At 52.1% G+C, this 16,896-nt stretch overlaps 1 non-coding gene across 1 annotated transcript; it reads right to left on the reverse strand.

Annotated features, from left to right (window-relative positions):
* Window positions 1–1,094: 1,094 nt before the first annotated feature.
* On the reverse strand, window positions 1,095–1,169 carry Trnas-cga (transfer RNA serine (anticodon CGA)). Its single transcript has one exon. It is a non-coding gene; the product is annotated as a tRNA-Ser (tRNA).
* Window positions 1,170–16,896: the final 15,727 nt, after the last annotated feature.

The raw sequence follows: 16,896 nt of genomic DNA on the forward strand, positions 1-16,896 counted from the left end.
CAGTACCTCGTCTCCTACCTTCCAAACTTTACAGAAGCTCTCCTGCGAACCTTGCAGAACTAGCACTCCTGAAAGAAAGGATATTGCGGAGACATGGCTTAGCCACAGCCTGGGGGATGTTTCCAGAATGAGATTTTCACTCTGCAGCGGAGTGTGCGCTGATATGAAACTTCCTGGCAGATTAAAACTGTGTGCCCGACCGAGACTCCAACTCGGGACCTTTGCCTTTCGCGGGCAAGTGCTCTACCAACTGAGCTACCGAAGCACGACTCACGCCCGGTACTCACAGCTTTACTTCTGCCAGTACCTCGTCTCCTACCTTCCAAACTTTACAGAAGCTCTCCTGGGAACCTTGCATAACTAGCACTCCTGAAAGAAAGGATATTGCGGAGACATGGCTTAGCCACAGCCTGGGGGATGTTTCCAGAATGAGATTTTCACTCTGCAGCGGAGTGTGCGCTGATATGAAACTTCCTGGCAGATTAAAACTGTGTGCCCGACCGAGACTCGAACTCGGGACCTTTGCCTTTCGCGGGCAAGTGCTCTACCAACTGAGCTACCGAAGCACGACTCACGCCCGGTACTCACAGCTTTACTTCTGCCAGTACCTCGTCTCCTACCTTCCAAACTTTACAGAAGCTCTCCTGCGAACCTTGCAGAACTAGCACTCCTGAAAGAAAGGATATTGCGGAGACATGGCTTAGCCACAGCCTGGGGGATGTTTCCAGAATGAGATTTTCACTCTGCAGCGGAGTGTGCGCTGATATGAAACTTCCTGGCAGATTAAAACTGTGTGCCCGACCGAGACTCGAACTCGGGACCTTTGCCTTTCGTGGGAAAGTGCTCTACCAACTGAGCTACCGAAGCACGACTCACGCCCGGTACTCACAGCTTTACTTCTGCCAGTACCTCGTCTCCTACCTTCCAAACTTTACAGAAGCTCTCCTGCGAACCTTGCAGAACTAGCACTCCTGAAAGAAAGGATATTGCGGAGACATGGCTTAGCCACAGCCTGGGGGATGTTTCCAGAATGAGATTTTCACTCTGTAGCGGAGTGTGCGCTGATATGAAACTTCCTGGCAGATTAAAACTGTGTGCCCGGCCGAGACTCGAACTCGGGACCTTTGCCTTTCGCGGGCAAGTGCTCTACCAACTGAGCTACCGAAGCACGACTCACGCCCGGTACTCACAGCTTTACTTCTGCCAGTACCTCGTCTCCTACCTTCCAAACTTTACAGAAGCTCTCCTGCGAACCTTGCAGAACTAGCAGTCCTGAAAGAAAGGATATTGCGGAGACATGGCTTAGCCACAGCCTGTGGGATGTTTCCAGAATGAGATTTTCACTCTGCAGCGGATTGTGCGCTGATATGAAACATCCTGGCAGATTAAAACTGTGTGCCCGACCGAGACTCGAACTCGGGACCTTTGCCTTTCGCGGGCAAGTGCTCTACCAACTGAGCTACCGAAGCACGACTCACGCCCGGTACTCACAGCTTTACTTCTGCCCGTACCTCGTCTCCTACCTTCCAAACTTTACAGAAGCTCTCCTGCGAACCTTGCAGAACTAGCACTCCTGAAAGAAAGGATATTGCGGAGACATGACTTAGCCACAGCCTGGGGGATGTTTCCAGAATGAGATTTTCACTCTGCAGCGGAGTGTGCGCTGATATGAAACTTCCTGGCAGATTAAAACTGTGTGCCCGACCGAGACTCGAACTCGGGACCTTTGCCTTTCGCGGGCAAGTGCTCTACCAACTGAGCTACCGAAGCACGACTCACGCCCGGTACTCACAGCTTTACTTCTGCCAGTACCTCGTCTCCTACCTTCCAAACTTTACAGAAGCTCTCCTGCGCACCTTGCAGAACTCGGACTCCTGAAAGAAAGGATATTGCGGAGACATGGCTTAGCCACAGCCTGGGGGATGTTTCCAGAATGTGATTTTCACTCTGCAGCGGAGTGTACGCTGATATGAAACTTCCTGGCAGATTAAAACTGTGTGCCCGACCGAGACTCGAACTCGGGACCTTTGCCTTTCGCGGGCAAGTGCTCTACCAACTGAGCTACCGAAGCACGACTCACGCCCGGTACTCACAGCTTTACTTCTGCCAGTACCTCGTCTCCTACCTTCCAAACTTTACAGAAGCTCTCCTGCGAACCTTGCAGAACTAGCACTCCTGAAAGAAAGGATATTGCGGAGACATGGCTTAGCCACAGCCTGGGGGATGTTTCCAGAGTGTGATTTTCACTCTGCAGCGGAGTGTGCGCTGATATGAAACTTCCTGGCAGATTGAAACTGTGTGCCCGACCGAGACTGGAACTCGGGACCTTTGCCTTTCGCGGGCAAGTGCTCTACAAACTGAGCTACCGAAGCACGACTCACGCCCGGTACTCACAGCTTTACTTCTGCCAGTACCTCGTCACCTACCTTCCAAACTTTACAGAAGCTCTCCTGCGAACCTTGCAGAACTAGCACTCCTGAAAGAAAGGATATTGCGGAGACATGGCTTAGCCACAGCCTGGGGGATGTTTCCAGAATGAGATTTTCACTCTGCAGCGGAGTGTGCGCTGATATGAAACTTCCTGGCAGATTAAAACTGTGTGCCCGACCGAGACTCGAACTCGGGACCTTTGCCTTTCGCGGGCAAGTGCTCTACCAACTGAGCTACCGAAGCACGACTCACGCCCGGTACTCACAGCTTTACTTCTGCCAGTACCTCGTCACCTACCTTCCAAACTTTACAGAAGCTCTCCTGCGAACCTTGCAGAACTAGCAGTCCTGAAAGAAACGATATTGCGGAGACATGGCTTAGCCACAGCCTGGGGGATGTTTCCAGAATGAGATTTTCACTCTGCAGCGGAGTGTGCGCTGATATGAAACTTCCTGGCAGATTAAAACTGTGTGCCCGACCGAGACTCGAACTCGGGACCTTTGCCTTTCGCGGGCAAGTGCTCTACCAACTGAGCTACCGAAGCACGACCCACGCCCGGTACTCACAGCTTTACTTCTGCCAGTACCTCGTCTCCTACCTTCCAAACTTTACAGAAGCTCTCCTGCGAACCTTGCAGAACTAGCACTCCTGAAAGAAAGGATATTGCGGAGACATGGCTTAGCCACAGTCTGGGGGATGTTTCCAGAATGAGATTTTCACTCTGCAGCGGAGTGTGCGCTGATATGAAACTTCCTGGCAGATTAAAACTGTGTGCCCGACCGAGACTCGAACTCGGGACCTTTGCCTTTCGTGGGAAAGTGCTCTACCAACTGAGCTACCGAAGCACGACTCACGCCCGGTACTCACAGCTTTACTTCTGCCAGTACCTCGTCTCCTACCTTCCAAACTTTACAGAAGCTCTCCTGGGAACCTTGCAGAACTAGCACTCCTGAAAGAAAGGATGTTGCGGAGACATGGCTTAGCCACAGCCTGGGGGATGTTTCCAGAATGAGACTTTCACTCTGCAGCGGAGTGTGCGCTGATATGAAACATCCTGGCAGATTAAAACTGTGTGCCCGACCGAGACTCGAACTCGGGACCTTTGCCTTTCGCGGGCAAGTGCTCTACCAACTGAGCTACCGAAGCACGACTCACGCCCGGTACTCACAGCTTTACTTCTGCCAGTACCTCGACTCCTACCTTCCAAACTTTACAGAAGCTCTCCTGCGAACCTTGCAGAACTAGCACTCCTGAAAGAAAGGATATTGCGGAGACATGGCTTAGCCACAGCCGGGGGGATGTTTCCAGAATGAGATTTTAACTCTGCAGCGGAGTGTGCGCTTATATGAAACTTCCTGGCAGATTAAAACTGTGTGCCCGACCGAGACTTGAACTCGGTACCTTTGCCTTTCGCGGGCAAGTGCTCTACCAACTGAGCTACCGAAGCACGACTCACGCCTGGTACTCACAGCTTTACTTCTGCCAGTACCTCGTCTCCTACCTTCCAAACTTTACAGAAGCTCTCCTGCGAACCTTGCAGAACTAGCACTCCTGAAAGAAAGGATATTGCGGAGACATGGCTTAGCCACAGCCTGGGGGATGTTTCCAGAATGTGATTTTCACTCTGCAACGGAGTGTGCGCTGATATGAAACCTCCTGGCAGATTAAAACTGTGCGCCCGACCGAGACTCGAACTCGGGACCTTTGCCTTTCGCGGGCAAGTGCTCTACAAACTGAGCTACCGAAGCACGACTCACGCCCGGTACTCACAGCTTTACTTCTGCCAGTACCTCGACTCCTACCTTCCAAACTTTACAGAAGCTCTCCTGCGAACCTTGCAGAACTAGCACTCCTGAAAGAAAGGATATTGCGGAGACATGGCTTAGCCACAGCCTGGGGGATGTTTCCAGAATGAGATTTTCACTCTGCAGCGGAGTGTGCGCTGATATGAAACTTCCTGGCAGAATAAAACTGTGTGCCCGACCGAGACTCGAACTCGGGACCTTTGCCTTTCGCGGGCAAGTGCTCTACCAACTGAGCTACCGAAGCACGACTCACGCCCGGTACTCACAGCTTTACTTCTGCCCGTACTTCGTCTCCTACCTTCCAAACTTTGCAGAAGCTCTCCTGCGAACCTTGCAGAACTAGCACTCCTGAAAGAAAGGATATTGCGGAGACATGACTTAGCCACAGCCTGGGGGATGTTTCCAGAATGAGATTTTCACTCTGCAGCGGAGTGTGCGCTGATATGAAACTTCCTGGCAGATTAAAACTGTGTGCCCGACCGAGCCTTGAGCTCGGGACCTTTGCCTTTCGCGGGCAAGTGCTCTACCAACTGAGCTACCGAAGCACGACTCGCGCCCGGTACTCACAGCTTTACTTCTGCCAGTACCTCGTCTCCTACCTTCCAAACTTTACAGAAGCTCTCCTGCGAACCTTGCAGAACTAGCACTCCTGAAAGAAAGGATATTGCGGAGACATGGCTTAGCCACAGCCTGGGGGATGTTTCCAGAATGAGATTTTCACTCTGCAGCGGAGTGTGCGCTGATATGAAACTTCCTGGCAGATTAAAACTGTGTGCCCGACCGAGACTCGAACTCGGGACCTTTGCCTTTCGCGGGCAAGTGCTCTACCAACTGAGCTACCGAAGCACGACCCACGCCCGGTACTCACAGCTTTACTTCTGCCAGTACCTCGTCTCCTACCTTCCAAACTTTACAGAAGCTCTCCTGCGAACCTTGCAGAACTAGCACTCCTGAAAGAAAGGATATTGCGGAGACATGGCTTAGCCACAGCCTGGGGGATGTTTCCAGAATGAGATTTTCACTCTGCAGCGGAGTGTGCGCTGATATGAAACTTCCTGGCAGATTAAAACTGTGTGCCCGACCGAGACTCGAACTCGGGACCTTTGCCTTTCGTGGGAAAGTGCTCTACCAACTGAGCTACCGAAGCACGACTCACGCCCGGTACTCACAGCTTTACTTCTGCCAGTACCTCGTCTCCTACCTTCCAAACTTTACAGAAGCTCTCCTGCGAACCTTGCAGAACTAGCACTCCTGAAAGAAAGGATATTGCGGAGACATGGCTTAGCCACAGCCTGGGGGATGTTTCCAGAATGAGATTTTCACTCTGCAGCGGAGTGTGCGCTGATATGAAACTTCCTGGCAGATTAAAACTGTGTGCCCGACCGAGACTCGAACTCGGGACCTTTGCCTTTCGCGGGCAAGTGCTCTACCAACTGAGCTACCGAAGCACGACCCACGCCCGGTACTCACAGCTTTACTTCTGCCAGTACCTCGTCTCCTACCTTCCAAACTTTACAGAAGCTCTCCTGCGAACCTTGCAGAACTAGCACTCCTGAAAGAAAGGATATTGCGGAGACATGGCTTAGCCACAGCCTGGGGGATGTTTCCAGAATGAGATTTTCACTCTGCAGCGGAGTGTGCGCTGATATGAAACTTCCTGGCAGATTAAAACTGTGTGCCCGACCGAGACTCGAACTCGGGACCTTTGCCTTTCGTGGGAAAGTGCTCTACCAACTGAGCTACCGAAGCACGACTCACGCCCGGTACTCACAGCTTTACTTCTGCCAGTACCTCGTCTCCTACCTTCCAAACTTTACAGAAGCTCTCCTGGGAACCTTGCAGAACTAGCACTCCTGAAAGAAAGGATGTTGCGGAGACATGGCTTAGCCACAGCCTGGGGGATGTTTCCAGAATGAGATTTTCACTCTGCAGCGGAGTGTGCGCTGATATGAAACTTCCTGGCAGATTAAAACTGTGTGCCCGACCGAGACTCGAACTCGGGACCTTTGCCTTTCGCGGGCAAGTGCTCTACCAACTGAGCTACCGAAGCACGACTCACGCCCGGTATTCACAGCTTTACTTCTGCCAGTACCTCGTCTCCTACCTTCCAAACTTTACAGAAGCTCTCCTGCGCACCTTGCAGAACTAGGACTCCTGAAAGAAAGGATATTGCGGAGACATGGCTTAGCCACAGCCTGGGGGATGTTTCCAGAATGTTATTTTCACTCTGCAGCGGAGTGTGCGCTGATATGAAACCTCCTGGCAGATTAAAACTGTGTGCCCGACCGAGACTCGAACTCGGGACCTTTGCCTTTCGCGGGCAAGTGCTCTACAAACTGAGCTACCGAAGCACGACTCACGCCCGGTACTCACAGCTTTACTTCTGCCAGTACCTCGTCTCCTACCTTCCAAACTTTACAGAAGCTCTCCTGCGAACCTTGCAGAACTAGCACTCCTGAAAGAAAGGATATTGCGGAGACATGGCTTAGCCACAGCCTGGGGGATGTTTCCAGAATGAGATTTTAACTCTGCAGCGGAGTGTGCGCTTATATGAAACTTCCTGGCAGATTAAAACTGTGTGCCCGACCGAGACTCGAACTCGGGACCTTTGCCTTTCGCGGGCAAGTGCTCTACCAACTGAGCTACCGAAGCACGACTCACGCCCGGTACTCACAGCTTTACTTCTGCCAGTACCTCGTCTCCTACCTTCCAAACTTTACAGAAGCTCTCCTGCGAACCTTGCAGAACTAGCAGTCCTGAAAGAAAGGATATTGCGGACACATGGCTTAGCCACAGCCTGGGCGATGTTTCCAGAATGAGATTTTCACTCTGCAGCGGAGTGTGCGCTGATATGAAACTTCCTGGCAGATTAAAACTGTGTGCCCGACCGAGACTCGAACTCGGGACCTTTGCCTTTCGCGGGCAAGTGCTCTACCAACTGAGCTACCGAAGCACGACTCACGCCCGGTACTCACAGCTTTACTTCTGCCAGTACCTCGTCTCCTACCTTCCAAACTTTACAGAAGCTCTCCTGCGAACCTTGCAGAACTAGCACTCCTGAAAGAAAGGATATTGCGGAGACATGACTTAGCCACAGCCTGGGGGATGTTTCCAGAATGAGATTTTCACTCTGCAGCGGAGTGTGCGCTGATATGAAACTTCCTGGCAGATTAAAACTGTGTGCCCGACCGAGACTCGAACTCGGGACCTTTGCCTTTCGCGGGCAAGTGCTCTACCAACTGAGCTACCGAAGCACGACTCACGCCCGGTACTCACAGCTTTACTTCTGCCAGTACCTCGTCTCCTACCTTCCAAACTTTACAGAAGCTCTCCTGCGAACCTTGCAGAACTAGCACTCCTGAAAGGAAGGATATTGCGGAGACATGGCTTAGCCACAGCCTGGGGGATGTTTCCAGAATGAGATTTTCACTCTGCAGCGGAGTGTGCGCTGATATGAAACTTCCTGGCAGATTAAAACTGTGTGCCCGACCGAGACTCGAACTCGGGACCTTTGCCTTTCGCGGGCAAGTGCTCTACCAACTGAGCTACCGAAGCACGACTCACGCCCGGTACTCACAGCTTTACTTCTGCCAGTACCTCGTCTCCTACCTTCCAAACTTTACAGAAGCTCTCCTGCGAACCTTGCAGAACTAGCACTCCTGAAAGAAAGGATATTGCGGAGACATGGCTTAGCCACAGCCGGGGGGATGTTTCCAGAATGAGATTTTAACTCTGCAGCGGAGTGTGCGCTTATATGAAACTTCCTGGCAGATTAAAACTGTGTGCCCGACCGAGACTTGAACTCGGTACCTTTGCCTTTCGCGGGCAAGTGCTCTACCAACTGAGCTACCGAAGCACGACTCACGCCTGGTACTCACAGCTTTACTTCTGCCAGTACCTCGTCTCCTACCTTCCAAACTTTACAGAAGCTCTCCTGCGAACCTTGCAGAACTAGCACTCCTGAAAGAAAGGATATTGCGGAGACATGGCTTAGCCACAGCCTGGGGGATGTTTCCAGAATGTGATTTTCACTCTGCAACGGAGTGTGCGCTGATATGAAACCTCCTGGCAGATTAAAACTGTGCGCCCGACCGAGACTCGAACTCGGGACCTTTGCCTTTCGCGGGCAAGTGCTCTACAAACTGAGCTACCGAAGCACGACTCACGCCCGGTACTCACAGCTTTACTTCTGCCAGTACCTCGACTCCTACCTTCCAAACTTTACAGAAGCTCTCCTGCGAACCTTGCAGAACTAGCACTCCTGAAAGAAAGGATATTGCGGAGACATGGCTTAGCCACAGCCTGGGGGATGTTTCCAGAATGAGATTTTCACTCTGCAGCGGAGTGTGCGCTGATATGAAACTTCCTGGCAGAATAAAACTGTGTGCCCGACCGAGACTCGAACTCGGGACCTTTGCCTTTCGCGGGCAAGTGCTCTACCAACTGAGCTACCGAAGCACGACTCACGCCCGGTACTCACAGCTTTACTTCTGCCCGTACTTCGTCTCCTACCTTCCAAACTTTGCAGAAGCTCTCCTGCGAACCTTGCAGAACTAGCACTCCTGAAAGAAAGGATATTGCGGAGACATGACTTAGCCACAGCCTGGGGGATGTTTCCAGAATGAGATTTTCACTCTGCAGCGGAGTGTGCGCTGATATGAAACTTCCTGGCAGATTAAAACTGTGTGCCCGACCGAGCCTTGAGCTCGGGACCTTTGCCTTTCGCGGGCAAGTGCTCTACCAACTGAGCTACCGAAGCACGACTCGCGCCCGGTACTCACAGCTTTACTTCTGCCAGTACCTCGTCTCCTACCTTCCAAACTTTACAGAAGCTCTCCTGCGAACCTTGCAGAACTAGCACTCCTGAAAGAAAGGATATTGCGGAGACATGGCTTAGCCACAGCCTGGGGGATGTTTCCAGAATGAGATTTTCACTCTGCAGCGGAGTGTGCGCTGATATGAAACTTCCTGGCAGATTAAAACTGTGTGCCCGACCGAGACTCGAACTCGGGACCTTTGCCTTTCGCGGGCAAGTGCTCTACCAACTGAGCTACCGAAGCACGACCCACGCCCGGTACTCACAGCTTTACTTCTGCCAGTACCTCGTCTCCTACCTTCCAAACTTTACAGAAGCTCTCCTGCGAACCTTGCAGAACTAGCACTCCTGAAAGAAAGGATATTGCGGAGACATGGCTTAGCCACAGCCTGGGGGATGTTTCCAGAATGAGATTTTCACTCTGCAGCGGAGTGTGCGCTGATATGAAACTTCCTGGCAGATTAAAACTGTGTGCCCGACCGAGACTCGAACTCGGGACCTTTGCCTTTCGTGGGAAAGTGCTCTACCAACTGAGCTACCGAAGCACGACTCACGCCCGGTACTCACAGCTTTACTTCTGCCAGTACCTCGTCTCCTACCTTCCAAACTTTACAGAAGCTCTCCTGCGAACCTTGCAGAACTAGCACTCCTGAAAGAAAGGATATTGCGGAGACATGGCTTAGCCACAGCCTGGGGGATGTTTCCAGAATGAGATTTTCACTCTGCAGCGGAGTGTGCGCTGATATGAAACTTCCTGGCAGATTAAAACTGTGTGCCCGACCGAGACTCGAACTCGGGACCTTTGCCTTTCGCGGGCAAGTGCTCTACCAACTGAGCTACCGAAGCACGACCCACGCCCGGTACTCACAGCTTTACTTCTGCCAGTACCTCGTCTCCTACCTTCCAAACTTTACAGAAGCTCTCCTGCGAACCTTGCAGAACTAGCACTCCTGAAAGAAAGGATATTGCGGAGACATGGCTTAGCCACAGCCTGGGGGATGTTTCCAGAATGAGATTTTCACTCTGCAGCGGAGTGTGCGCTGATATGAAACTTCCTGGCAGATTAAAACTGTGTGCCCGACCGAGACTCGAACTCGGGACCTTTGCCTTTCGTGGGAAAGTGCTCTACCAACTGAGCTACCGAAGCACGACTCACGCCCGGTACTCACAGCTTTACTTCTGCCAGTACCTCGTCTCCTACCTTCCAAACTTTACAGAAGCTCTCCTGGGAACCTTGCAGAACTAGCACTCCTGAAAGAAAGGATGTTGCGGAGACATGGCTTAGCCACAGCCTGGGGGATGTTTCCAGAATGAGATTTTCACTCTGCAGCGGAGTGTGCGCTGATATGAAACTTCCTGGCAGATTAAAACTGTGTGCCCGACCGAGACTCGAACTCGGGACCTTTGCCTTTCGCGGGCAAGTGCTCTACCAACTGAGCTACCGAAGCACGACTCACGCCCGGTATTCACAGCTTTACTTCTGCCAGTACCTCGTCTCCTACCTTCCAAACTTTACAGAAGCTCTCCTGCGCACCTTGCAGAACTAGGACTCCTGAAAGAAAGGATATTGCGGAGACATGGCTTAGCCACAGCCTGGGGGATGTTTCCAGAATGTTATTTTCACTCTGCAGCGGAGTGTGCGCTGATATGAAACCTCCTGGCAGATTAAAACTGTGTGCCCGACCGAGACTCGAACTCGGGACCTTTGCCTTTCGCGGGCAAGTGCTCTACAAACTGAGCTACCGAAGCACGACTCACGCCCGGTACTCACAGCTTTACTTCTGCCAGTACCTCGTCTCCTACCTTCCAAACTTTACAGAAGCTCTCCTGCGAACCTTGCAGAACTAGCACTCCTGAAAGAAAGGATATTGCGGAGACATGGCTTAGCCACAGCCTGGGGGATGTTTCCAGAATGAGATTTTAACTCTGCAGCGGAGTGTGCGCTTATATGAAACTTCCTGGCAGATTAAAACTGTGTGCCCGACCGAGACTCGAACTCGGGACCTTTGCCTTTCGCGGGCAAGTGCTCTACCAACTGAGCTACCGAAGCACGACTCACGCCCGGTACTCACAGCTTTACTTCTGCCAGTACCTCGTCTCCTACCTTCCAAACTTTACAGAAGCTCTCCTGCGAACCTTGCAGAACTAGCAGTCCTGAAAGAAAGGATATTGCGGACACATGGCTTAGCCACAGCCTGGGCGATGTTTCCAGAATGAGATTTTCACTCTGCAGCGGAGTGTGCGCTGATATGAAACTTCCTGGCAGATTAAAACTGTGTGCCCGACCGAGACTCGAACTCGGGACCTTTGCCTTTCGCGGGCAAGTGCTCTACCAACTGAGCTACCGAAGCACGACTCACGCCCGGTACTCACAGCTTTACTTCTGCCAGTACCTCGTCTCCTACCTTCCAAACTTTACAGAAGCTCTCCTGCGAACCTTGCAGAACTAGCACTCCTGAAAGAAAGGATATTGCGGAGACATGACTTAGCCACAGCCTGGGGGATGTTTCCAGAATGAGATTTTCACTCTGCAGCGGAGTGTGCGCTGATATGAAACTTCCTGGCAGATTAAAACTGTGTGCCCGACCGAGACTCGAACTCGGGACCTTTGCCTTTCGCGGGCAAGTGCTCTACCAACTGAGCTACCGAAGCACGACTCACGCCCGGTACTCACAGCTTTACTTCTGCCAGTACCTCGTCTCCTACCTTCCAAACTTTACAGAAGCTCTCCTGCGAACCTTGCAGAACTAGCACTCCTGAAAGGAAGGATATTGCGGAGACATGGCTTAGCCACAGCCTGGGGGATGTTTCCAGAATGAGATTTTCACTCTGCAGCGGAGTGTGCGCTGATATGAAACTTCCTGGCAGATTAAAACTGTGTGCCCGACCGAGACTCGAACTCGGGACCTTTGCCTTTCGCGGGCAAGTGCTCTACCAACTGAGCTACCGAAGCACGACTCACGCCCGGTACTCACAGCTTTACTTCTGCCAGTACCTCGTCTCCTACCTTCCAAACTTTACAGAAGCTCTCCTGCGAAACTTGCAGAACTAGCAGTCCTGAAAGAAAGGATATTGCGGAGACATGGCTTAGCCACAGCCTGGGGGATGTTTCCAGAATGAGATTTTGACTCTGCAGCGGAGTGTGCGCTGATATGAAACTTCCTGGCAGATTAAAACTGTGTGCCCGACCGAGGCTCGAACTCGGGACCTTTGCCTTTCGCGGGCAAGTGCTCTTCCAACTGAGCTACCGAAGCACGACTCACGCCCGGTACTCACAGCTTTACTTCTGCCCGTACCTCGTCTCCTACCTTCCAAACTTTACAGAAGCTCTCCTGCGAACCTTGCAGAACTAGCACTCCTGAAAGAAAGGATATTGCGGAGACATGACTTAGCCACAGCCTGGGGGATGTTTCCAGAATGAGATTTTCACTCTGCAGCGGAGTGTGCGCTGATATGAAACTTCCTGGCAGATTAAAACTGTGTGCCCGACCGAGACTCGAACTCGGGACCTTTGCCTTTCGCGGGCAAGTGCTCTACCAACTGAGCTACCGAAGCACGACTCACGCCCGGTACTCACAGCTTTACTTCTGCCAGTACCTCGTCTCCTACCTTCCAAACTTTACAGAAGCTCTCCTGCGAACCTTGCAGAACTAGCACTCCTGAAAGGAAGGATATTGCGGAGACATGGCTTAGCCACAGCCTGGGGGATGTTTCCAGAATGAGATTTTCACTCTGCAGCGGAGTGTGCGCTGATATGAAACTTCCTGGCAGATTAAAACTGTGTGCCAGACCGAGCCTCGAACTCGGGACCTTTGCCTTTCGTGGGCAAGTGCTCTACAAACTGAGCTACCGAAGCACGACTCACGCCCGGTACTCACAGCTTTACTTCTGCCAGTACCTCGTCTCCTACCTTCCAAACTTTACAGAAGCTCTCCTGCGAACCTTGCAGAACTAGCACTCCTGAAAGAAAGGATGTTGCGGAGACATGGCTTAGCCACAGCCTGGGGGATGTTTCCAGAATGAGATTTTCACTCTGCAGCGGAGTGTGCGCTGATATGAAACTTCCTGGCAGATTAAAACTGTGTGCCCGACCGAGACTCGAACTCGGGACCTTTGCCTTTCGCGGGCAAGTGCTCTACCAACTGAGCTACCGAAGCACGACTCACACCCGGTATTCACAGCTTTACTTCTGCCAGTACCTCGTCTCCTACCTTCCAAACTTTACAGAAGCTCTCCTGCGCACCTTGCAGAACTGGGACTCCTGAAAGAAAGGATATTGCGGAGACATGGCTTAGCCACAGCCTGGGGGATGTTTCCAGAATGTGATTTTCACTCTGCAGCGGAGTGTGCGCTGATATGAAACCTCCTGGCAGATTAAAACTGTGTGCCCGACCGAGACTCGAACTCGGGACCTTTGCCTTTCGCGGGCAAGTGCTCTACAAACTGAGCTACCGAAGCACGACTCACGCCCGGTACTCACAGCTTTACTTCTGCCAGTACCTCGACTCCTACCTTCCAAACTTTACAGAAGCTCTCCTGCGAACCTTGCAGAACTAGCACTCCTGAAAGAAAGGATATTGCGGAGACATGGCTTAGCCACAGCCTGGGGGATGTTTCCAGAATGAGATTTTCACTCTGCAGCGGAGTGTGCGCTGATATGAAACTTCCTGGCAGATTAAAACTGTGTGCCCGACCGAGACTCGAACTCGGGACCTTTGCCTTTCGCGGGCAAGTGCTCTACCAACTGAGCTACCGAAGCACGACCCACGCCCGGTACTCACAGCTTTACTTCTGCCAGTACCTCGTCTCCTACCTTCCAAACTTTACAGAAGCTCTCCTGCGAACCTTGCAGAACTAGCACTCCTGAAAGAAAGGATATTGCGGAGACATGGCTTAGCCACAGCCTGGGGGATGTTTCCAGAATGAGATTTTCACTCTGCAGCGGAGTGTGCGCTGATATGAAACTTCCTGGCAGATTAAAACTGTGTGCCCGACCGAGACTCGAACTCGGGACCTTTGCCTTTCGTGGGAAAGTGCTCTACCAACTGAGCTACCGAAGCACGACACACGCCCGGTACTCACAGCTTTACTTCTGCCAGTACCTCGTCTCCTACCTTCCAAACTTTACAGAAGCTCTCCTGGGAACCTTGCAGAACTAGCACTCCTGAAAGAAAGGATGTTGCGGAGACATGGCTTAGCCACAGCCTGGGGGATGTTTCCAGAATGAGATTTTCACTCTGCAGCGGAGTGTGCGATGATATGAAACTTCCTGGCAGATTAAAACTGTGTGCCCGACCGAGACTCGAACTCGGGACCTTTGCCTTTCGCGGGCAAGTGCTCTACCAACTGAGCTACCGAAGCACGACTCACGCCCGGTATTCACAGCTTTACTTCTGCCAGTACCTCGTCTCCTACTTTCCAAACTTTACAGAAGCTCTCCTGCGCACCTTGCAGAACTAGCACTCCTGAAAGAAACGATATTGCGGAGACATGGCTTAGCCACAGCCTGGGGGATGTTTCCAGAATGTTATTTTCACTCTGCAGCGGAGTGTGCGCTGATATGAAACCTCCTGGCAGATTAAAACTGTGTGCCCGACCGAGACTCGAAATCGGGACCTTTGCCTTTCGCGGGCAAGTGCTCTACAAACTGAGCTACCGAAGCACGACTCACGCCCGGTACTCACAGCTTTACTTCTGCCAGTACCTCGACTCCTACCTTCCAAACTTTACAGAAGCTCTCCTGCGAACCTTGCAGAACTAGCACTCCTGAAAGAAAGGATATTGCGGAGACATGGCTTAGCCACAGCCTGGGGGATGTTTCCAGAATGAGATTTCCACTCTGCAGCGGAGTGTGCGCTGATATGAAACTTCCTGGCAGATTAAAACTGTGTGCCAGACCGAGCCTCGAACTCGGGACCTTTGCCTTTCGTGGGCAAGTGCTCTACAAACTGAGCTACCGAAGCACGACTCACGCCCGGTACTCACAGCTTTACTTCTGCCAGTACCTCGTCTCCTACCTTCCAAACTTTACAGAAGCTCTCCTGCGAACCTTGCAGAACTAGCACTCCTGAAAGAAAGGATGTTGCGGAGACATGGCTTAGCCACAGCCTGGGGGATGTTTCCAGAATGAGATTTTCACTCTGCAGCGGAGTGTGCGCTGATATGAAACTTCCTGGCAGATTAAAACTGTGTGCCCGACCGAGACTCGAACTCGGGACCTTTGCCTTTCGCGGGCAAGTGCTCTACCAACTGAGCTACCGAAGCACGACTCACGCCCGGTATTCACAGCTTTACTTCTGCCAGTACCTCGTCTCCTACCTTCCAAACTTTACAGAAGCTCTCCTGCGCACCTTGCAGAACTGGGACTCCTGAAAGAAAGGATATTGCGGAGACATGGCTTAGCCACAGCCTGGGGGATGTTTCCAGAATGTGATTTTCACTCTGCAGCGGAGTGTGCGCTGATATGAAACCTCCTGGCAGATTAAAACTGTGTGCCCGACCGAGACTCGAACTCGGGACCTTTGCCTTTCGCGGGCAAGTGCTCTACAAACTGAGCTACCGAAGCACGACTCACGCCCGGTACTCACAGCTTTACTTCTGCCAGTACCTCGACTCCTACCTTCCAAACTTTACAGAAGCTCTCCTGCGAACCTTGCAGAACTAGCACTCCTGAAAGAAAGGATATTGCGGAGAAATGGCTTAGCCACAGCCTGGGGGATGTTTCCAGAATGAGATTTTCACTCTGCAGCGGAGTGTGCGCTGATATGAAACTTCCTGGCAGATTAAAACTGTGTGCCAGACCGAGCCTCGAACTCGGGACCTTTGCCTTTCGTGGGCAAGTGCTCTACAAACTGAGCTACCGAAGCACGACTCACGCCCGGTACTCACAGCTTTACTTCTGCCAGTACCTCGTCTCCTACCTTCCAAACTTTACAGAAGCTCTCCTGCGAACCTTGCAGAACTAGCACTCCTGAAAGAAAGGATGTTGCGGAGACATGGCTTAGCCACAGCCTGGGCGATGTTTCCAGAATGAGATTTTCACTCTGCAGCGGAGTGTGCGCTGATATGAAACTTCCTGGCAGATTAAAACTGTGTGCCCGACCGAGACTCGAACTCGGGACCTTTGCCTTTCGCGGGCAAGTGCTCTACCAACTGAGCTACCGAAGCACGACTCACGCCCGGTATTCACAGCTTTACTTCTGCCAGTACCTCGTCTCCTACCTTCCAAACTTTACAGAAGCTCTCCTGCGCACCTTGCAGAACTGGGACTCCTGAAAGAAAGGATATTGCGGAGACGTGGCTTAGCCACAGCCTGGGGGATGTTTCCAGAATGTGATTTTCACTCTGCAGCGGAGTGTGCGCTGATATGAAACCTCCTGGCAGATTAAAACTGTGTGCCCGACCGAGACTCGAACTCGGGACCTTTGCCTTTCGCGGGCAAGTGCTCTACAAACTGAGCTACCGAAGCACGACTCACGCCCGGTACTCACAGCTTTACTTCTGCCAGTACCTCGACTCCTACCCTCCAAACTTTACAGAAGCTCTCCTGCGAACCTTGCAGAACTAGCACTCCTGAAAGAAAGGATATTGCGGAGACATGGCTTAGCCACAGCCTGGGGGATGTTTCCAGAATGAGATTTTCACTCTGCAGCGGAGTGTGCGCTGATATGAAACTTCCTGGCAGATTAAAACTGTGTGCCCGACCGAGACTCGAACTCGGGACCTTTGCCTTTCGCGGGCAAGTGCTCTACCAACTGAGCTACCGAAGCACGACCCACGCCCGGTACTCACAGCTTTACTTCTGCCAGTACCTCGTCTCCTACCTTCCAAACTTTACAGAAGCTC

The sequence above is a fragment of the Schistocerca nitens genome, chromosome 8 (genome assembly GCF_023898315.1).
Source record: "Schistocerca nitens isolate TAMUIC-IGC-003100 chromosome 8, iqSchNite1.1, whole genome shotgun sequence".
NCBI classification, from domain to species: Eukaryota; Metazoa; Arthropoda; class Insecta; order Orthoptera; family Acrididae; genus Schistocerca; species Schistocerca nitens.